A 22,877-nucleotide genomic window follows, 5' to 3' on the forward strand; every position below is an offset into this window, starting at 1 on the left:
TGAGATTAGTCTGGTGACTTTGTTGAGGGAACAAGATAGGATTTTTTATTTTAGTTTATACCGAGATTTTATGCCTAGAAATAAACATTTTTGGGGATCCCACTAAAGCCAGTTATAGCCCTGATCAAGCAAAATTCTTACATATGAGTCTATTGAGGTCAATCATACAAACAGTGCTAGTCTAGATGGATTAGAGAGACTCCATTCTCCACCACTTTGAAGGTAGAGATTACATCTGGCACACAGAATGGCTGATGCTGTGCCTCACCAACCCTGGGTCCTGGATTAGGGAGACTGGTTTGGCTTTTGTCACCTTCTTGTGGTCCTAGTGGGCAATTTCAGGTATGCATGAGGAATTCAGAGACTGTTTTGGATTATTTGGAGCTCAGTGGGGTGATGATCATGCTATAAGCATGGGATTCAAAGTGACCTTTACAGTGCCACCTTCCTGCCACTTTGAGGACAGTGTCCATGAAGGGGACACTTGGAGCTTGTGTCTGTGTCAGGGGTCAGGGCTTTGGTCAGGACAAGCCAGAAAGTCCTTTCTTCTCAGAAGGAGTAATTTGACAGTTCTTAGAGGAGGATGTGGACATTCTGAGGGCACCTACCCGTCTCCAGGCATTTGTGTGAAAGAGCAGTGGAGTTCTTTGCTGGGATTTAGGAGAGCCTGGGAGCGGAAGCTGGGAAGTGTGGGTGGGTGTGATGTCCCCCATGACTCGTCCAGGCTGAAGAAAACCATCTGTCAGATCAAGTGCTCGCTGCTGGCCTGGTGGGCAGTGAAAAGATACAGCAGACAGCACGTATGTGAACACCCATCCTCCATCCTTCCTGTGCATCCTGTTATCAATGACTTTTTCAGGATCCCACAGCTTTCTCCAAGCTTTACATTTATCCCTGGAGACTTGGTGGGTTTTGTTCTTTGTCAGGGACCAAAAAGGCACAATCTATGTCAGAAAAGCATAAAGGCAGATTTTCCGCCACGGGGAAATTCTTTGTCTTGTCTGTGAGCAGCAGAGTCACGTCAGAAACAGGTGATGATCGAAGCTGGAAGTCTGAACAGAGCCATATTCCTCATCTGTCTCCTTCCCCTTGACATGGAACTGGGGCGGTGAATTAGGAAGGTTTAGTTATCCTTTATTCAAACTTCAAGGATGGTCACTCATCTACTGCTTGGTCTTGCTTTTTAATTGTGTGTGACCTGGGTATCCCTTTCAGGGCTGGACATCTCAGGGAGATGCTCATCCAGGTATACAAAATTGGACCCTGTGTCTTAGGGAGGTGTCCAGGAGCCATCAGGGACCACACATGAGATGTGACTGCAAGACTGAATTTATGCAACCCCAGCTGCCAGCCTCAGAATCTTACCAGGTCTTTGTCCATAAGAGCCAAACACCCCCAAATCTGATCAGAGGAGAGAGGCACAGCCCTCATATCACGAGGGAGAAGAGTGGGTGCTGTTACTACATCTCACGAGGTCTAGAAGCAACCCCAGTGGAGCAAGGGAATAGCTTGGGAAGAAAAATAAACTTTAGAACTCCTTCCTGCATACCCATACAACACATGCTAATGCACAGGGAAGGATCATCTGACCAATGTCTCGGGCTGAAATAAACTGTTGATAGCCAAGGTGAAAGAATCTCTCTATCCAGGAGTGATCCTCGGTCTGTTGCTATAAGACCTCCCTTAACCTCTGTTTTGAATTTAAGAGATGCTTCTTCCCCAAGCAGGGCCCTTCCAGCTCTGTCTCTCTGTGGGGCCAACTTGCAGGGGCAAAGGGCTCTGCTTACTGACGCTCTCCTCTCATGTCAAACCTCTGCCCAAATTTTCATTGAGTTGTGGCTGTGCTGCAGGAGAGGGATGGAGGTGATGAGTGCCTGCTGGACAGATTCCCAAATAACTCTCATATGAGAAGAGTGTCACTGAATTTAAACCAGTTGTGGTGGTGGGAAACCAGAGGTGACTTTCTAGAGGAGGTGGGTCAGGAGAGATAAAGGGGAGAGCTGAACAGCCAAGACCTGAGGTGAGAGTCTTCCACCTAACTGCCCCAACCATGGTTTGCTCTCAGCCATATGAAAACTTCCCTGCAGGGTGATACAGCTGCACGCTCTGCTGGGCCAAGGGGAAACACAGAAAGATCAGCTGTAATTGTTACAGCCCAAATTACATGATGGAATGAGCTGATCACGTAACTCGTCTCTATGTCATAGCTGGCATGCAGAGCAAACGCACGCATTGCCAAGGATTATGGGCCAGAAATGTAGCTGTTATAAATCCTCTTATCTATCCCACAAGGCCCATAAGAAAACCTTTTCTTTTTGTCTTGGAAGTGCTGAAATACATATGAAATGTTACTTGCCCCGCACAGCCATAAATATGGCTCTTGCCCATCACCGTGCTTTCACTCAAGACGTTATTTCACCCCCTTGGCATGTCACTAACCACACCATCCCATCCTTATCAGCCCACTCCCAACAGGGAGAAGCACTCTTGGACTGCTTGTCCCCCATTGTTTTCTGATCTGTCTGGGTTGGGCACATGACTCCAGATTTGGTTCTCGCCCTTTGCGAGGGTTAGTGCTTGCATCTTCCAGAGTCTTGGCTCTATGGAAAAGTTTACCTGGGACCCAAGCCAGGCTAAACAGGTGCCTGGTGTAAGCCTCAGGGATGTGAGCATCCTCCTTTCCCTCAGAAGGGTTCTTGGGAGCTGACATTGAGAAGATATTCACAGCACTTGCTGGCAGGGAGTATGTTACCCTATGTAGCTTCTCTCCTAGCTTCCTTTTACTGCCTGAGGCAGCTGTTTTTCTGATAGATATAAAAATTGATTTATTCTGAAAAATAAAAAAGCAGAAAAGTGACATTCTCCCCTTGGATCCACCCAGCAGCTCCTGACTAATGAATCCTGAACTGCTCTTAGCTCCCACCAGCACAGTGATCCCACTGACAGTGGCAAACAAATGACATGTGAAGCAGTCATAGAAAATAAGGAAGAGAGAAAGGGAGAAAGTTTTTCCAGCTGAACAGCACACTGGGCCTGGGTCATTTTGCCCTACAGTCTCAGGAGGTGCATGGAGAAAGCAATTCAGGACCAGGCTGCTGAGTTCTAAGCAGATTTCACAAAAACTTTTTGGTTTCAAATGCAGGAATGTGCACTCACATGTGAGCAGCTGTACCTGGAATGTCTCAATATGTGTTAAAGCTGCCCCTACTTTTATCTGTATTGATATATTTATATATCAGCAGGAGTGGGAAGGACAAAGGCATTTCTTGCAGTTAGGTTTTTGCTGCAAGCTACCATGATGGCATGCTCTTATTGATTCTAAACACAACTTTGAGAGAAGATTTTCTTTCCCTGGGATGGGCTGATGAATGCAACTGGGGTATTTGCAGAGGTTGGTGTCTGGTGCAGCATCAGTGCTAGTGCATTACAGGTACAAAGTGGTAATTTTAATGGATAAAAACCAGATATTACTTCCTTAGCTACTGATGTGTTTGAAACACTTTGTTGCTGGCCACTGCATCTGGCTCTAAGCAGATTTTCTTTCTTTGGTGCAGCGTAAGTTAAAATTTTTACTTACACACAAGGAGAATAGGCAGGTGTATGTAGTGCATCCCTACATGTGCAGTCACCTCAGTGTGAGCTGGATGAGGTTTCTGTGCATTCAGGAACCCCTGTCCAGCTTCTGTCCTGTGTAGTCATTCAGCTGCCTCATGTGAAGTCACTCATCCTTCCTACCGTCCTCCTCTAAACCTTTTCCAATCCTATTATAAGTATATAAAAGGGAAATGTTCTTCAAACTCCGTGAGTCTGAGATTACAGAATCTTAGAATGGTTTGGGTTGGGAGGGACCTTAAAGATTATCTGGTTCCAACCTCCTTACCATGGGCAGGGGCACCTTTCACTAGACCAGGTTGCTCAAAGCCCCAGCCAACCTGGCCTTGAATATTTTGAGGGATGGGGCATCCACAACTTCTCTGGCCAAACTGTGCCAGAGTCTCACCACACTCAAGATAATTAAGTCTGAATAAACTTTGCCAGGAAAGGGTGGTGGCCCCATTCAGGAGAGAGTTACAATTGTTTGGATGCTTTGATCTTGCAACTACAATAAATGCCTCCCTTACAAAAAATTTTGTTATGTTGCAGTAAAGACTCATGCAATATAATTCCCTTATCTCAGGTCTCCACTGCATCCTGATCTGTATCTTCCAGGATATATGGCTTCTATCTCCCCAAAATCTGCCTGAAATTTGCACTTCCTGAAAACAGGAGATGGTTTTAGAGATGGAGTATCTCTTATAAGATGAGAATGAAGCTCTTATAGCATACTCCACTCATCCATAGGCTCAAATCCAAACTAAACACCTCTGAGGCATCTTGGCAAGAGCCAGTGTCTGATGAATACTATTGTTTTTAAATTTTCATCAAACACGAAGAATTTTCCATTGAGGATTTTCCTGTGGGAAAGGTTCAAATTGCAGCAAGTTAATGGTGCTGTCAACAAGGTGGTGAGGTAGCTATCAGGCAGCTGCTTGGGAATGAAAGAAGAGGGGGAGTGAAATGGTGGAGGGCATGCAAAACCTTTGGCTTCAAATGATGTGGCTCCCATCTTGGCATCTACCTTTGTGCTGGACACTGTCAGCTTTAGTATGTTAAAGGGACTTTCACTGTGGCCAAGAAATGGTACAGCAGGTGGAACCCCGTGTGCTCCAGAGCAGACACAGCAGTGGGAAGCCAGGGAGATGGTAGAAGCTGGCAGAGCCTTCACCCAGCATGTCCTGGTGGCATTCCCTGCTCTTCCTTTCCATCGTTGCTGTTGCCATCTCGTCTTCTCCTCCCCCATGATTCCCCCTTTGCTTCTCTCCCCTCCCTGTTCTGCCTCCCTGAACTGATTTTCCTAAATCAATGCAGAGGCTTAATTCTCATTCATGGTCTTATTTCCCCACCACAAGATTATAAACAAGCCTCCAAGTGGAAGAGAACATTTGCTCCTTGGCCCCCACACAGTTGCTTTGTGTAGTTTCTGTCAAAACAATGCTGAATAGCAGCAAACTATTCACTGACCCGTCACTCGAGAGGCTGTTGTTGTCAGCAGGTTCTCCATAACCGCCTCATCCATCCTCCAGCTCCACGTGGTGCCTTGGGTGTGTGACAGATTTGCAATCCACACTGCATTTTTAATAAGCCTGTCCTCCCTCTTTGGACGTCAAAGGCACTGTTCTGAAAGTCAATCTCAGCCTCTGACCTCTCTGAGCTTCCCTCTTATATTTAATCTGGAAATACTACTCTGGAAGACGAATATGATATCTCCTGCCTGCTTTATGCACTGGCAGCTCCTTCCTGCCTGGCCAGCAGCTCCATGGCATTTTGCCATTGCCAGCACCGAGCCCTCTGGGCTGCATCGCTCACACCCCTGTCCATGGCCAGCTGGGTATCCCAGCAAAGGTGTGCACACCTGTACAGCCTGTACAGCAGCCTGCAGGAGGGGTGTTGGATTATTGCTCGTGGGTGGAAAACTGAGGCATGGAGAAATGGAAGCATGTGAGCAGGAGAGGGTGGAACCCGGTCCCTAGGCTGGGCCATGCTGTGGTGAGAACAACTTGTTGACACAATGCATGATCCACACTCTATCATCTTGCCGTCACTGCTGAGAAAGATCTGCTGATGGTATTTTTGCTCATCTTGACAAGCTGGATAAAATCACAGCTTTTTGGGTTTCTTGATGAATGTCTGCTTGGCTGTATTCGCTGCACGAGGTCGAGATGTCCAATTGGCTGTAATGAAGCACATTAAAGGAAAAAAAGGCAATTAGTATTTTAAATACAGGAAAGCTATTCACACCAGAGAAAGATTATGGGCTGCGACACCAAAGCTGCTCTGAATTCTCCAGAGAAACATTCATCTTCCAGCCTGGCACCATGAAACCTGATTCCATCACACTCTCAAACCTCCATCCAGATCTCTTGAAGTTCCTCCTTTTTCCCTGTTAAATCACATGGATATTTCTGACAGGCATTACCCCAAGAGACTTGAAAGTGCTAAAAGAAAAATCTTGATTTCTGCTCAACTTCAACTGCACCTCACAATGTTAATTCCAGACTGTATCTGGCTGCAGTCTTGTATTGCAAAGTTCCATCCATGAAGCATCTGTTCAGTGTCCATCACAGTACAGAATCATGGAATCATTTAGGTTGGAAAAGACCTTTATGGTCATTAAGTCCAACTGTTAGCCCAGCACTGCCAAGGCCACCACTAAACCATGTCCCCAGGTGACACTTCCACATGTCTTTTAAATCCCTCCAGGGATAGTGACTCCATCACTTCCCTGGGAAGTCTGTTCCAGTGCTTGACAACCCTTTTGGTAAAGAAACTTTTCCTAATATCCAACTAAAACCTCTCCTGGCACAACCTGAGATGTCCAGGTATGCTGAGGTTCACCTCCGATCTGCCTTCTCTACATGTCCTGGGTGATCACTGCCCTGGTCCTGCTGGACTCTATTGCTGATACAATAGATGAGAGGGCACATCTGATATTGCTCAAGATGTCTGAGATCTGTGTGTCTGTCCCAGGACAGTCCCCGGTTCATCATAAACTCTCTTCAAACTCACCTCACTTATCTTGGAGGTGCCTGTCCCTGGAGCCTACAGGGCAAATTTAGAGTAGACTTGAGGAAGGTAAAGCTGAGGAGAGAGGGATCCCTCTTGGGACAATTTGCCCATGACATGTCAGAAGACAGATATGGAGTCAGGGACTTGCATTGCCACCTCCACAGTCCTACAGTGATCCTCCCCTTGTTCTGCAAGATGTAATAACAAAGCTATTTCCACTGCTCTGAGTGCAGCTGTATGTGCCCTGCACAGACAGCATCAGAGGCCAGCAGGTTATACCATTACTTGGATAAACCCATTTATGAAAAGTACTGGGCTGCTTCTCTTAGTTGAACTTTGGGAGATGGTGAATCCAAACTTTAGCTGTGAACAGATTTTTCCTCTGAATGCTGAAGACATTCACCAAGTGGCAAAGTCTCCAAAAAAATAATAATTCAGCCTTTTGCTTTGTTTGGCATCAATAGACTTTTCAAAGGAGTGGAGTTAATATTTTAATAAGGAAAAGTTGAATAATTCTAATAAGGCTTTCTCTTATGAAATGGACAGAGAAGTTTAATGTCTTCTCCTGGAGCATAAGACAGGCAACACTGGGTTCTAGTGTCAAGATTAAATCTTGGATTGAGAGCTGGCTCCAGCCAGCTCTATCACTCAAATGCTGGGTAGTTCTGTGAGGTTTCACATGATTTCTGAGCTTGACATTCTCCGTATGTACTACTGGCATTATGGGGAGGTGATGTCTGACATGGGGCTGTTGGGAGCCCTGCTTTCATGCCAGGTAGGAGTTAAAAGACTGTTTGATGAAAGATGTTTTTGATGTAATCCATGTTTCTGTTTGGTTTTAGTACCGCTCTTTTTGACAAGCAATTTAATGGTTTGTATTTTCCCTCTTTTTTTTTTTTTTTTCTGCTTTCTCTTGGGAAATGCAACACAAAAGGAAGAAGAAGAAGATGAAGACGAAGAAGAAGAGTCACCACAGAAGCAGCTGGATTTGCCAGTCTTGGAGAATGAGCCCTTACCAGGTATGAGTGATGTGCGGAGCTTGCATCCACTCTGTGGTGCAAATTAAACCCAGTCTTTTCTAAACTGGCCTGAGCTGGGATGATAATGTGCTGACATTCAGATCACGGCAAATGAGAGATATCAGTGACAACAGGCCTGGGAATTGTGTCATGTCTGTTATATCTTGTCTATCGTCTTGGGACTTGTTTCAATTTGTTAACACGCTGGTTCTGTGGGTCAGGCATTTGCAGCTAATGCAATTGAAATTGGCTTTGACCTTCTCCCCCGCAAAAGATAGTGACTGTGGTACGTGCAGTATTTGATCTCTCCTTCAGTCCATACACGGGTTCTTACAGCATGAATAAAGAGGAATTTGTCCCTCTCCCCCTTCAAAGATCTTCATTCTCTTTTCACTCGCAATAAATGATGGGCCATGAAACCTCTCTATAAAGTTTTGGATATGAATCACAGCCAGACTGAAGGTTGTTAACTCCACTTTGGTAGATCTGGCTGTTAAAATCATTGGCAATCCCCAAAGAATCTGTTACAAAGGTATCAGGCAGTGTCTGTTTCCTGCCACTCTGAGCCTGTTTTGGTGGGAAGTTCCTGCTTCTCCTCCCTTTTACCTGCCCAGACTTGTTTTCAGGAATCTTGTGCACCTCCTGCTTCTAGATGTGTGTTGAGGGGAGTGGACAAGAGGTATTTTCTAAAAAGAGAAGACCTCAGGCCTGCTAAGAAAGCCTCCATCATCAGTATTCCTGTCACTTCTCAAATCTAGCTGCTTCATCTGCTTTGTAGAATCAAAACTCAGAAGGATAGTCAATCTGGTCTGTGACCAGACTGTACTTAAATTTGGAGGTGATTTGGTAAATTTGTATGAATTCCATTAGTCACACTTGATGTAGCAGCTGGCTGGGTGGAAGGATGTCACAGTGAAATTACCTCAGATTCTAGGATGTGGACTTCACCTTACACCAGTGAGAGGGAGGAGATTCCAGATAACCATGATTCCAGTTGTGTACAGTATTAAGCACCTGTATTTCTTGCACAGATGCTTATTATCACGGATTCCCAAAATCTTTAGAAGTGCTGAGCACATGTTGATGCCACAGGAGCCTTGCATGCAAGGTTGGACCCAGAGGGATTCTATCCTATGGGATAACGAGGCAAAATAAATGAGGCCAGCACAAGTTTCAGCTGTGCAGAGTCTCCCCCACCTTTCCCTCCCTGCCTAGTTTGTTATGTGCAGAGCAATAAAATAAAATGTTCTCAGCAAATCTGTGGTTATAGATTGAAGTGGAGCCAGTATTTAATATGGGCCCACTCAAACGTCAAGTGAGAGATTAGAGATGGAAAAGGCCCCTGGAAAAAGCTGCCTGGGCATCTATTTAGGGTGTTTAAAATTTTCTGGGCAAGTGAATTAATTGCTTGGTAATATCCAGCGCTGAAACATATGTGAGCTGTAACCTGAATCCCCTGTTTAATAATGATAATACAAGCCCTTGTGCAAATGGCTGTCAGCAGCTGCAGATGCTGAGATTTAGGATGCTGGGACTGGAGAAGGAAAAATGCCACTGCATCAACTGAGCAGCTGCTGGTCAGGGCAGTGTAGCAGGACTAAAATGCTCAGGGATGAGGCATTTGAGCTGATAGAGCTGTGGATATAATGTAGGGGAAAAAAGCATTAAATATGAGCTCTTTCATCTTCCCCACTCATGTCAGCACTGACTCTGCCCGGCATTGACACACGGGGTTCATGTGCAACATCTGTGCCATGTCGTGAAGGCAGCATTGTAAGGGAGCAGCAATGAAATGAAACATTTGTACCTATGTAGCTCTTACCCTTCATCAGTTAGAATCAATCGTAAGGTTGCTTTTATTTTTTGTGGCAGAGAAATGAAAGAGAACCTCCCGGCTCTGGCATTTGTGATCCAACAGGCAAATTAGTGAGCAGAGGTGCTCTGAGAAGCACACAGCTCTGGGACTGGTGTATGAAGAGTCAACTGGAGATCAATACTGAGCCCTCTGAACTATGATTGATCTAAATTCCACCAAAGAAAAAACATGAGCATGGTTTATTTAATTTTCTGAGCAGATAACAAATATTTTCCTTGTAAAGTCTGAAAAGTTCAGACATGATTTTTTGTTGTTTTTTTAACATTGCTCACAGGAATGTGTCTTTTTTAAAAATGAAAACCGCATATTTTCCTGGCTTAACAGGAAATTACAGAACAACGACTAAAGAAAGGCAAGTTCATGAAGAAAATACTTATTAAAAAAAAATCAACAAAAGGAGTTGTTTTTAATAAATCGTAGTATGCTTTGGGAAGGGACCTTAAAGATCATCTAGTTCCAACCCTCTTGCCATGGACAGGGACTCCTTTCACTAGACCAGGTTGCTCAAAGCCCCATCCAACCTGGCCTTCAACACTTCCAGGAATTTGAACAAAACCCAGTTCAGGACAGCAAGATGCCAAGAGGAACCGGGAGGAGAGACCAAAGCTCTGGGAACCACTTTATGTCCAGCTGCCATCTGTATCTGTTTGCAGATGACTCTGCAGCACAGAACAGACTTTCTCAATGCTGACCCAATCCAATTTCAAAGGCTGGACATGGAATCTGGTAAGAGAAGTGCAAGGTGGCTGTGAAGCTGGTTTTCAGACCCTCCATAATGAGGCTGAGGGAGTTTTCCCCTTGGCACCTCCTTAGACTTGCCTCTAGGTAGGGACTAGATTAATACCTTCCTCTACTGTGATTGCCCATGTCCTGTTACTGCAAAAAGGGGTTAACTCTGCCCTCAGGCAGACCTTTATATTGCTGAGGACCTTCCTGGTGAATGTGTAGGTCCCAACAAGCTGCAAAGAGTGGAAGAAGGATTAATACTCCAGGCAGAACCAGGACAAAAAGGGAGAGGACATTGTGCTGCCTGGGGAGTGAGGGGGAGGGGAAAACTCTGCCACAGATTCCTCATGTTAGTGTCTTCTAACCTTTCTGCAGGAAGCCAGCTCCATCTTTGCTCTCTGGGCTAGACTGGGCTGTCACTCTTCTCCTCCTCATGCTCCCTGGTGACAGGTCCCTCCTTAGCTCTGGGCCATGACCTAAACATCTGTGGCACAGGGATCTGTGAGAATGGATTTAGTGTAAGCCCCGTGCAAGTTTTGTCAGCCTTCTCACCACTGCTTTGCAACTGCGTCTTCGCCAGCCCCATCACCCATCACTTCTCCCAGCACAGACTCCAAGAGCAGTGCTGGCACAGGCTGTCAGTGCCACAGGGACACGGCGTCCAGGGAAAGGTCAACTCCACAGACCAGCTGAAAACCATTCATCCCTCCTACACAAACCTTGAAAGCAAAGCCAAAGTAGGAAACCAAGGGAAACGAAGGAAAAACAATGTTCTGGCTTCTTGCTAAAGAAAACCCTCAGGGTGGCTCCTTTCTTCTTGCTGCCGCGGTGTGGTTACAGCTGCACCACAAGCCAACTGGCCATGACCCAAGCCAAGCAGAAAGCACATTTCTGAGCAGGATTCAGAGGGTTTGCAGGTAACTGGCAAGTGGATGTAGCTGCAGTGATTTAAGATATTAAGGATTCTGACTGGATGTGCTGCTCATCTGCTTCTGCACCAGGAAAGATGCTTAAATCAGCTTATAGTGATAAAGGAGACAGAATGTCAGTGCTGGATGGTGAGCTGCCCAGTAAGACATGGGCGTGTGTTCATTTCTGCTGCCTTTCAGGCCAGCCTGTGCTGCCGGTGACACTGAGGCAAACATCTGCTCTGTTGCAAAATGATTTTTTTTTTAAATGCCTTTTTTAACCCAGGGCAGACTTCCTTTGATTCTGGCAGAATGAAGCCACAGGTATTTTTAACCAGTGCTGAAGCAACTACATTGTTGCTCAGCTGCAAAACAGACACAGTTTTCTTGGTTCAGCAGGTCTCTCCTCTGCTCATGGTTCTCTGCTGCTCACTGGGCTTCTCCAGAAAGCCACAACTTCCTTCTTCAGCTACCAGAGAACTAAATATTTTGTGATCTGGAACTTTATCTTTTTCTAAGGTAGCTTCTAACACAAGAAAAGCCTAAACTGGCCAAGGCATTTCTGTCCTTGGCCAAAAAGCTGCTTAAGCAGAAGTGGAGCTGCAGGTTAAAAAATGGCAAATGAAGCAGGGCCTAGAAAAATACCTAGCTGAAGTAACCCACTGGTGCCAAGGGAAGTTCAATCTGAGATGGATTTGGGTCTTGCAAACCAGAAAATACTCCGTAATTCAGATTTATTTCCCTTCCACCTCCCTCAAGCATGTTGCAGTTTTTGTGTGCGACCAGTGGTCAAGCCAGCCATGACCTTACAGCAAGAGCATGAGGCTGTGGGTAGGAAGATCTGGATTTTGTTTCCATCCATTACACAGCACCCATATCTTAAGGTTCATGTGTGTTCCTCTCTGCAATGCCATCTACAAATGAAAACCATGGGCAGTGCTGGAAGTAAAGAAGGAGAAAGGACATGAGGTGTGTGGGTGTTTTATTACAAGAAACTCCCTCAACATGGCTTAGCCTCCAGTCAAAAAAACTGAGTCTTCTTGCTCAAAGCATCAGCATCATCACAGATGCTTTTCCAAATTATGGCTCATTTGTTTATGTTGAGATAAAAATAAGAACTTCAAAAATATCCCTTCCTGCAGCACAGGATGCAAATATACAGCACACACCTTGAATATAGTCTAAAATAGCAACCCATGGCACATGTGGCTTGACCCGAAACACAAACTCCACGTAACACGTCAGGGATCAGAGAGCAATCCTTTCATATTAGGTGAACCAGTCCTGACCTGGCTGTCCTGAGAGCATCTGAAGGTGAACAGACAGAGGCAGGGTGTTCCTTGGCAGCTCCACCAGATACCATGAGCTGGGGATGTCCCTCTCCAGGGATGTCCCTTCCCTGCCCTCAGTCACTGACATGGAGAAGGTTCAGGGCATGAAGCACCAGCCAGTGCAGGAACAAACTGCATGGGGTATTGCTTTCCAAAAAGCAGATGGTTTCCAGTCTCCCATTGGTGTGGTTGATAAGCAAGCAGATGCTGAGGGATTTATCTGTGTTTCTTGAAGTGGTCAAGTGGACCTGGGAATCTGGAGGGATTTATGGTATTTCCTACTTCCAATCAGACTAAATATACTTAAGGATGACCTTTATCTCGATAGCTTACCCCTACCTCTTCTAATCCTGATGTGAAAAACAAAGCAAAGAGATTCCTGGAAACGAGAAGTTGAAAAAAAAAAGGTGCTAGTCCTTCTTTTTTTTTCCATCTCTGGAAAAGGAACGTGGTCATTAAAGGGTTTGGCAGTTCAGCCTGGTTATTATTTTATTCCATATAAATCCAGAGTTCTTTCATTGTGCTTAGTGAAATTTTCCCCACCTCCTGCTTTTTTTTAATAGAAAATGTAACTCACTTATTTTTAAATTACTTTTGGACCACCACAGATCCCTAGCCATCAAAAACAACTTACTGGAGAATCCAATGCTCTCCATTAAAATATCAGTATCCCTGAAACAGAGTCAGCAAAAGTTCTGACCTTTTAAAGCTTTTGCTCTTAATCATAAAAGTCATTTCCCAAAGCAAATTCCAGGGGAACAATCTGTTGTCAGCATGGCTTTTAGGGAAGCATTGAGCCTCTGGCAGACCTGCTAGATAGAAATCCTCTTCTGGAAGCTCCTCCAAGAAGTTTTCCTCCAGCCTTTTGTATCCTACAGATTCTTTCCAGGATTAGGTCTTCCTCTGTGCTCAGTGGGAGATCAGCCACTTTGGCACTATAGGCTTGGTTCAGGTTTTTATTTCTCACTTGGGATTCTCCAGCAGCTCCAAGATAAAAGTTCTTAGAAAATGACTTTGAAAAAGAAAAAAAAATTAGTTTTTATATTAAAAACATTGCATGTCATGGCATACTTCAGTAAAGTCTGTATACAAGGATCCAGATGAACTGTCCCTCTCCAAGTCTGCTTGTGTAAGGAAGGACATTCCCTCTCCTGTCCTCCTGGAGACTGTCACTTTTGGCAGATTCTTTGTGTGGTGCAGCCTCTAGCAGACAGACCTTCCAGTGAAGAAATTATTCCTAATGTCCAATCCAACCCTCTTATTTCTTCTTCTTATAGTCTCCTTTCTTTTAACTCAAGACAATAAAGTACTATATATATCAAGGAGGTAAATGGAGGTTCATATGATGTCAAATTTTTCAGATTCTTTAGCCTTGAGACCCTTCTGTTTATCAGAGAGATACAGAGCTTGTATGGGGCTAGTTGGGGCAGGAGAAATATAAAAAGACCAACTTTAAGGGGTTTTAAACTATCAGCACTTCTAGAAGGGAAAATATAATCCTCATGGCTGAAGGGATATGCTTATCTGCTCTTGAAGCCCCTTGTTTCAGATTTGTTTGGAGGTTGGATACTCAGTTAGCTGGACTTCAGGTCAGATCCAATGCAGTGATCCTCAGGTACCTTTTACCCATTTTCATGCCGCGCTCTTCGCAGCTAAACTCTTCCCGATGAGTCAGTTTGGGATCTAGGTTGGATATGGCCCTAATTATCTCAGTTTACAATCCCAACCAGCCTCTAAACCAAGCGCATAAGAAGCAGAAAACATGTGTGTTCTTCAGAGCAGGTGTAGAGCAGCACACCAGTCCCAACTGGGGCTTTAGGATGCTGCTGGAAAGAAAATTTTAGTAACAAGGAGCTATTTGCACACAGTTCAAGGATTTGGCAGATCCTTTTGCCCAAGTCAGTAGAAAAGAACATCATTATCTTCCAAGCTTTGAGTGTTGCTTTCCATGTTTAGTGGCACTGTGTTTACTGGTCAGCACTGGTTTTATATGTGACAGGGAAGCCGCAAACAAAGGTCCAGCTATCATCTCTGGGAGCGGGGGAGGCTGGATTTCCTGCAGGGAGGAAGCTGGACAGGTGGTGAAAACTTTGTGGAAAGATTTGTTTTGTCAGCTGTGGTGTTGTGGGATACACACCTATGGCTCCTGATGCTTGTCATGCAGTAAGAATAAAACCTCAGATCTCTCGGGGTTTGTTCAGACTGGAAAGTACATCCTTAGAGCCAAAAAGATTAACAGAGTATTTCCTGCCTCCATCCTGCAGAAAGTGGGATATCAGACAGTGGCAGTGCATCTTGAAGGGCCAAGAGGAGAGAGGGAAAGCCACTGAGCTGTTGTACAGAGCCCAGGAGTATTATTGGAAACTACAAAGAGCTGGATACTGTGTAATATCTGTGATATTAGGACTGACAAGAGCAGAGAGAGATTAATTTCTGTTCTTTCTGCTATAAACAGCACAATAGCACCCACACTCCCCAGCACCAAGGCATGCCTTGAGTGTGATATCAGTTAGTTAGTCCAGGCAGGGATGAAAGCTCCTGATGCTCTGAGGTTAGAGCAGACAGGGCATCTGCCAGCACGGCTGCTGCCTGCAGAGGTTAGTGTGGACAGGTTAAACAGTGCTGCAGAAAATTCACATTTCCCCCCCCGCCAAACCTTCTGTCCTATTTCAGTGAGGAGAATGGAAAAATGAGGGTGATGCCACAAGGTATCTGAAGGTACTCCAACAGCACTGAGGGAGGAGTAAATAAAGAAGCAGATGAAGTGAGGTGCTTGGTTTTCAACTGATCATGCAGCAAAAAATTTGGTCTTCCTCAACTGGTTGCTGAAGAAAGGGCTTCCTTCCTTCCTAATGGCTGGAACTGCATGAAGCCTCCCAGTCCCAGGCCCTGCCTAGAGCAGGGTAAATGATGCACACTGTAAAATATGTCAGGTTTCTGTATCAGACTGGCTAAATATGCTTCTGAGGCAGCAGGGCCTTCTCCACGCTAGACTTTGCTGATGTGTTTAAAACAGCTCCTATGCTTCAGCAGACGCGGTTTCCTGCTCTCGCCAAGGCCCCTCCAATCCGTCTGCTCAGGCTGGCAGAGCCCAACTGCAAGAAGCAACAAGTTTCAGGACCATCTGGCTCCAAAACACCGGCTTCAGGCAAAGCCTGGTCTAATGCAAAGGAGCAAGAACAGGAGCGATCCACCAAGTCTGTGCCCACCATGTCCCAAGAGAGCCATGCAAAGTGTTTATGAAGCAGCTCTACACCTACTCCCCTGGACAATACCCCAGAGAGGCAGAAGAGGCGAGCTCATGTCATCCTGGGTAATTTCAGGGTATTAAAGCTCAGGGTACAAGTAAAAATATCACTCAGTGTTGGGATTTGCCCTGTGAAAATCAATCTCTGTGCCACGAGCGTCAGGTCAAGGAGGGACGAGTCATCTCCCCTGTGCATCTCTTTGATTTTCAGCACTGGTGCAGGGCTAGATTTGGGCCCAGTTGCCTGCTGGGAACATCAAGAGGAATAGGACATTTTTTTGTTTTCAATGTGAGAAGTACTCACTGTAGCATGTCAAATAGTTTGTGACTCTGTACTGATTTCTTTAGGAATACTCCTATACCTGGCAATAAGGTCAACATCCAAGGAGGCTGGAAGTACCATGGATGGGAGCACGGTCCAATGATTAGAAGAACAGCCTGGGGACCTGGGTTCAGATTTTGGTCTGCCACAACCCTTTGTATGAACCAAGAGGGCAGAATGAACACACATAGAGTTCTGTTTGCTTTTTTTTGTCCAACAGACTTTTAGGCTTGGTGTCTTCAAAGCACCAGGACATGTAGAGAAGGCAGATGGGAGATGAACCTCAGCATACCTGAACATCTCAGGTTGTGCCAGGGGAGATTTAGATTGGCTATTAGGAAAAATTTCCTCACAGAAACGGTTGTCAAGTATTGGAACAGCTGGTCCAGGGAAGGGGTGAAGTCTCCATCCCTGGAGGGATTTAGAAGACATGTGGATGTAGCACTTGGGAACATGGTTAATGGTGGACTTGACAGCACTGGGTTAATGGTTGAAGATGAGGCCTTTTCCAACCTAAAAAATTCTATGCTCACCATCCAATTTGTGTCTTACTGACCAGGGTTAATGGAAGGCAATGTCACTTTCCACACTAACAGGGATGTGGAGGAAGAAAGACATGCAAGATTGCAAAGAGCTGAGCTGTTGCAGAAGGAGCACAGGGCATAGCTAGTGCAAGGAAGCTGAGAGCATACAATAAATCTGGGCCAGTGGCAATTTATCTGGTGCTTTCTTACATTTCCACTTGACTTCCTCTCCTGCCCCAACCCAACTGCCCACCCTCTCACTGAATATCTGATTTCCCAGCTGGTAATCCCATTCACATCCCTCCTGAATGTGGTCTAGACAGTCTAATTGTTTATAATCCTAGAGCTGTATCAACACCCCACGCTAAACCCTGCAGTTCTGTGCATGCCAGGGGTTCATTTGCACTCGTCTCTGCTGAGCATTCGGAGTACGTCTCATTAAGGAGAACGTGTGGGATTAAAAGGTCAGGGTGAGGTGAAGATGAAGGCAGGTCCCTCACGGTGTGAGATAGACAACACTGCCTCAGACTGATTTCTGCTGATTTAGTTGGGGGGAGTCAAGATGTTACGTCAGAGCACTTCGTTGTATCCCTGCCCTTCTATGGCTCTCTGCATTTCTTGCTCTCTTTCTTACCTTGCATGGTCTCCTCTATGACACAGCAATGGCTGTGCATGCTCCCCATCCCTGCACACTCCACATCCCTGCACACTCCATGTCCCTGCACACTCCACATCTGCAGAAGGGCACAACTCTGCCAGAAAGACCCTGATGGTCTCTGTGCATGCTCTGCCTGCCTTGCAGAGGAAGCCATTGCATTCTTCATGGGTACAATTCAGTGTTGCCTTCTTGTTTTCTGTAGGAGCTAGAAACCTCTTAAAATTACAACCTCTTTCCCCTTTTGTCTCCTCTCCCTTGCTGTTGAGGGAGTCAGCCTTGGGTAGGGCCCCCTGTTAGTCACGCATGGAGATCCAAGCTGAAGAGTTGACCTCTGAAGTGACACCCTGGCCTCCACTGAACTAGATAAGGTGCTGTGTGAGATCCTGGGAAAGGCTATTGCACAGTGAAGGCCTGACTGCTGGTTTTGCTTAAAACAGGCAATTTTCAATCTATCTCAAGGGCTCATCAGCATGCAAGTTTCAAGTTTTGGAAAGTGTGAAAATGAGCTGGATGAAGTCAGGAAGGGAACTTATCTAGCTTTGCAGTAAAGACAGGGGCCAGATGCCAAGAGGTTACTGGGAAAAGAGTTGACAAGTTTTTTTTATGACAAGTGTTTATCTTCAATTGCTCTTAAGCATTCTTTGTCAGGAGAGGACGGGAGGTAAAGAACAACATCTTTTTCTATGCTTTGAAGTCATAGAAGAAAAGACAAATCCTTGATACAGCAAACACCCTCGAAAGATCCGACAGCCACATGCAGAGAGGAAGCACTGGAGCAAGCGGGAAAGTTTCTTGGCAGATCATGTTGTGGTGTAACACTGGCTGGTGGTACCCCAAAGAACATAAAGGTTGAAGGGGAACTTCATGGTAGTCAGAGGTGGAGAGCAGAGTGGTGACAACCTTGCATTGGGACTGGGCTCTTTGGGTTGTGACAGGGAAGTGTTGGAGTCATTCCATCCATGTGATGGACTTTTAGGGACCCTGTTCGTAGCAGGAAAGGCTCAAACATGGCATGTTCCGCAGAGAGGACACACTGGAGGAGGTTTATGAAGCAGAGAAAAGAGGGCAATAAGGGAACTCTTGGTAGCACTTATCTGCAGCACAGTGTGAAAGGACAGCCAGGACATACCCACAAAGGAGCCATCTCCTCACACTGGCATGTATAGATCTCAAATAGACTTATGACACCAGGTTTCATTGTTTTTCCTTCCCTTCACTGACTTTTTTCCCCCCTTTTTCTTTTCTCTTTACTTCACCCAAAGTAAACACACTCCCTGCTCAGACTCCTGCTCTGACGCAGCAAGTCAGGCTGGGTTTAATAGCAATCCATGTTTTCAAAGTTCCACCAGATGAAGCGTGAAGGACTTCCAGCCCTGCTTGCAGGCTGACTCCCAGAGGGGTCAGCTGCTGGTGCAGGGAGCAATCTGTTTCCTGCCCTGCAGCAGCAAATGAGAGGTGAATGGAGGAAACAGATGTGGAAAATCCACCTCCCCCCTGCAGCCTGTCACTCAGAAGCAGCAGAAAGCAGATTTGGGCTCTTTTTCGGTGTGGTGGCAACAACTGCTTAGCTTTGCTAAAGGGAAAGGGCTGAGGAGGTTATCGTGCTGCCCTACTCTCTTATATGGATCTGAATCATGGGTCATCTACCGCCACCACCTGCGTCTCCTAGAACGCTTCCAGCAACGCTGTCTCTGTTCCATCCTAAACATCCACTGGTCAGATTTTGTGACCAATACATCTGTTCTAGAACAAGCAGCAGTCACAAGTATTGAGGCCATGTTGATGAGAACACAGCTGTGCTGGGCAGGGCACGTCTCCAGGATGAAGGACCACTGCCTCCCTAAGATCCTGCTTTATGGTGAACTTGCCTCTGGCTGCCACATGAGAGGAGCCCCGAAGAAAAGATACAAGGACTCCCTGAAACAACATCTCAGCCTTGGCCATATTGATCATCATAACTGGTCTACTCTGGCCTCAGATCGGGAGGCCTGGAGACACACCATCTATAACGCTGCTGATGCTTTTGAGAAAGCACGCAGGATCACCCTTGAGGAGAAAAGGCAACGCAGAAAGAACCGTGCCTTGCAGAATATACCACTTAAGGAGTCTTTCTGTTGTGCCTTTTGCAACCGGACATGCCTATCTCGTATTGGCCTTTTCAGCCACCAACACGCTTGCAACAAACATGGGTAGAGCCCTTCCCAAATCTTCGTTTGCAAAGCCTAGCCATGATTATCGTGCTGCCATGCAAACATGCAAGGCAGGTAGAAAACAGATTTTGTTTTGGTCTCTTACTATTTTTCTTACTATCAGTCAGGTAAAAACTTCACAGGGCACCTTGGTGGGTTTCTTAGATGCAGCCAATGGAAATACTATTTTCCTGTAAAACTGACTGCAGTGGCTGGGTGTGATGACTCTTGGTCACTTCCCAGCTCCTTGCAATGACAGCTAAAAGTCTACAAGTGAAGTTCAGCCAACTCAAGCGAGCAGAAGCAAGTTTTATCTCCAGCAGAGGTGAACGTTCATTGGAGTTTGCATTGTCAATAGCTCAGCTCCATGTAAGGGAATAAATACACCACTTGGGGATACAGTGATTGTCTAAAGCCTGGGAGCATAAACCCTGAAATGCTCTTTGGGGTTTCCTCCGGAAATAGAATTTGACAGGACTAAACTATTTTGCATAGAATATTCCTTAAAGTCAGGGGCTGCATTCTGCACTGCTCTGAGCAGAGGTTTGCCGATGCTCAGTAAGTAGCATCTTAACATGTTATAACTGATGCACATGTGATTTCTCTCATCCTAATTGTAATATCTAGCTGAGAAAAGCCATGATGGAAATTTCTGTATTTGCTAGCTATGCACTTTATTTAGTCTTGGTTTGCGTTGGGTCAGGAAGGGAAGTCTGATAAGGGTTTGGAAGAGGGTTTACATTCCTCAAAATATTCTATAGAGAGTAGACCCATGAGGGATAACGTGAATCTCTTGGTTAACTAGATGTATGTGATCCCCAAATACCTGTGCTGCTCCTACTTTTGGTGAAATTCCTGAAGAAATCTGTCAGCTGCTGCCATCTCCTGCAAACACCTGGGAATTCAGAAGGCTCCCAGCACATCACCAGTGCAGCACCTTCCTCTTCTCTTTGGAAGAAAATGGCCATGGTCATGGAAAAGAGAAGTTTTATAAGACAAGCACAGAGCCAACAAAGCTGGGATTGCTGCCTGGCTCAGCCATAAATCAAATAAATAATCACTAAATGAAGAAAGCACTGCTGTTGCTGTCAAAACCAGTGGAATTTTTATCTTTGATTGCACAGGAAGCTGGATGGGCCCCTTAATCTTCCTTACTCAGGGAAGAGCAGGAGCGGGGAAATGCAACTTTTGCTAAGGAAGAAAAAAATTATGCAGATAATGCGCAGTGTTTTTGCCAGGCTCTTAATTGCTGTTGCCAAGGAAATGTATCCTCTTGGGTCAGGGATACCGTAATGACAAAATGCAAACAGCTTGATTCATGTTTGTAGAGAGATGGAGCCAAATTCATCCCTGGTGCAACTGGGCTGAAATGCGGAGATGGATTTGGCTCGTTACATAGCTAGCAGTTCTGTATTAGCATGTTCTGCCAAGCTATTTTACAAACAACACCTAATTTATTAAAAGGGAAAGTTTAGAAAATATTTTTTTCTCATGATTTATTGCTACTTGTCTGCCAGTTGTTTGAGCAAGGACTCCACCAGCCTGTTCTTTTTTGCATTTTTATTCGCTAAAAGAAATGTTCTGGCTTAGGGATTTTGAATCTGCCTCAGCAAGGTTTTAAATCAACAGCAGTAATCCCTTCGCCCTTGATTACCACTTATTTCTATGTCTTTTTTACAAGACAACATTTCTAAAGTAATCAGCAATTATTAAACTCCCATTTGCAATATCACACTGACTGCACAATACTTCTACTACCAATCTGCAGCATAAATTATCAGTGTAGATCATGGTTACAATTTTAAAGCAAGGGGTTGTAATTAAAATACTTATAAAGGTCTCTTGTGCCTTAAGTGTTCCCTCAGTCCCAGCTCATTCATGTCCTCATCCTACATAATGAAGACCAGTGGGAGCTTTGCTATAGTGTAGGATCACGTGCACCAATCTGGGCATGATCATGGAATAAGCCCCAGGTGTCTGGGTCTGCACGGGACACTGTTTGACTTCAGCACAACCTTAAGCATGATTTGGTCCTTGTTTCTAATTTTGGTGCCTCAGTGCTGCACCCGTGCTGGGTGTTAGCACTCAATGCCTCTTCCTTTGCTACATAAAGTGGGAAAATGGGAGTGCTTGACTTGCAAGGACAAGGAGTTTGGGAATGCTCAGGCACCTGGCTTTCAGATCAGGACAGGTCCATGTCCAGCCCAGATAAAGAAGAGCTCAGGTCTCTATGTACGTCTTCTTGTGCTCTGGGGATACACAAAGCCCTTCCTCCCCAGCAGAGTTTGAAAAAGCATTTTCCCACAAAGCAAAGCTGACATCGATTTCTCCTGCTTTTCCAGCAGAACTGGAGAGAAAAGCTGGTCTTCTCCAAAATGTGTTTTCAGACTAAATACATTTTATAAGAAACTTCTGATATAAATCTCATGGAAAAAAAAATAAACTGTTTCAAGGTTTTCAATACAAAACTGAAAATTATCTGATTCTAACCCGACATTTTTTTATTTTGGGGGCTTACAAAAAGCCAAAAGATTCCTGCAGAGGAAATCACCAGTTTAGCCATTACCAGACTGGATTCTTGCAACTCAGCAGTGTTGAGCATTGATATGGAAACTTCAGGGTGGCTAAATCTTTTTCTAAAATGCCAAAGAGGAAGCAAACTGAGGAAGAAGAGAGGGAGGGGTACAAATAGATCTTTGATAAGCACAGCTTTTAGCTTTAGTGGAATGAACTTGCAGTGCTGTTAGGGGAGAGCTTGGATGCTATCTTTAGGAGCCAGGAAGCAGGAAAGATTAATCTTAATCTTCCAAAAGGCCTTGCTACCCCAGCAGAAAATGACAGATGCTATTGGAAACTTGACATTCTTTGCTCACAATGTTCTTGTGAAAGTTACAACTGGAAGCAACACTAAAAAGAAAATCAATAAAATTAATCAAGATATACAAAAATAAGCTGAAGACTCTCAGAAGTTTGGTGAGCACTTTTACATCTGCTTCATATTTTATGTGATAGATCCCTGACTAGTATAGAACCTGATGAAAAATCCTGATGGAAAGATGGGTACAATTCCCCATCAGCAGAGCATGCACAGCATCTTGGATTACAGCACAGTTGATGTTTTAGATAGTTTAAGGAATTGGAATATCATGGAATCATAGAACAACCAGTTGGGAAGGACCTTAAAGATCATCTCATCTATTCCCTCTTTGCAATAGTATGGTCTAGACAGCCCAGGACCCTGTCCAGTTGAATTTTAAAAGTGTCCAGTGTTGAGGAATCCACCACTTGTCTGGGGAGATGATTTCAATGGTTGATTGTTCTCTTTGTGAAAAGATTTCTTCTTGTGCTCAATCAGAATCTCCCCAAGAATAACTTGTACCCATTACCCCTCGCCTTTCTATGTGGCAGTTTGCAAAAAAGGAGTCTCCATCTGCTTTGTAGCCACCTTTTAAATACTGGAACATGGTGATA

At 45.0% G+C, this 22,877-nt stretch overlaps 1 protein-coding gene across 1 annotated transcript in view; it reads left to right on the top strand.

The window, feature by feature from the left end:
• The window catches only part of FAM107B (family with sequence similarity 107 member B), a 124,865-nt gene that overhangs the window by 24,901 nt on the left and 77,087 nt on the right, over window positions 1–22,877 (top strand). The window contains exon 2 of the transcript XR_005565343.1: window positions 7,541–7,625. The gene's annotated coding sequence lies outside the window, so the exon portion shown is untranslated. The remainder of the gene's footprint in view (window positions 1–7,540; window positions 7,626–22,877) is intronic.

Source organism: Pipra filicauda, unplaced genomic scaffold (genome assembly GCF_003945595.2).
Source record: "Pipra filicauda isolate LSUMZ 115617 unplaced genomic scaffold, ASM394559v2 scaffold119_size3216105_pilon, whole genome shotgun sequence".
Taxonomy (NCBI): Eukaryota; Metazoa; Chordata; class Aves; order Passeriformes; family Pipridae; genus Pipra; species Pipra filicauda.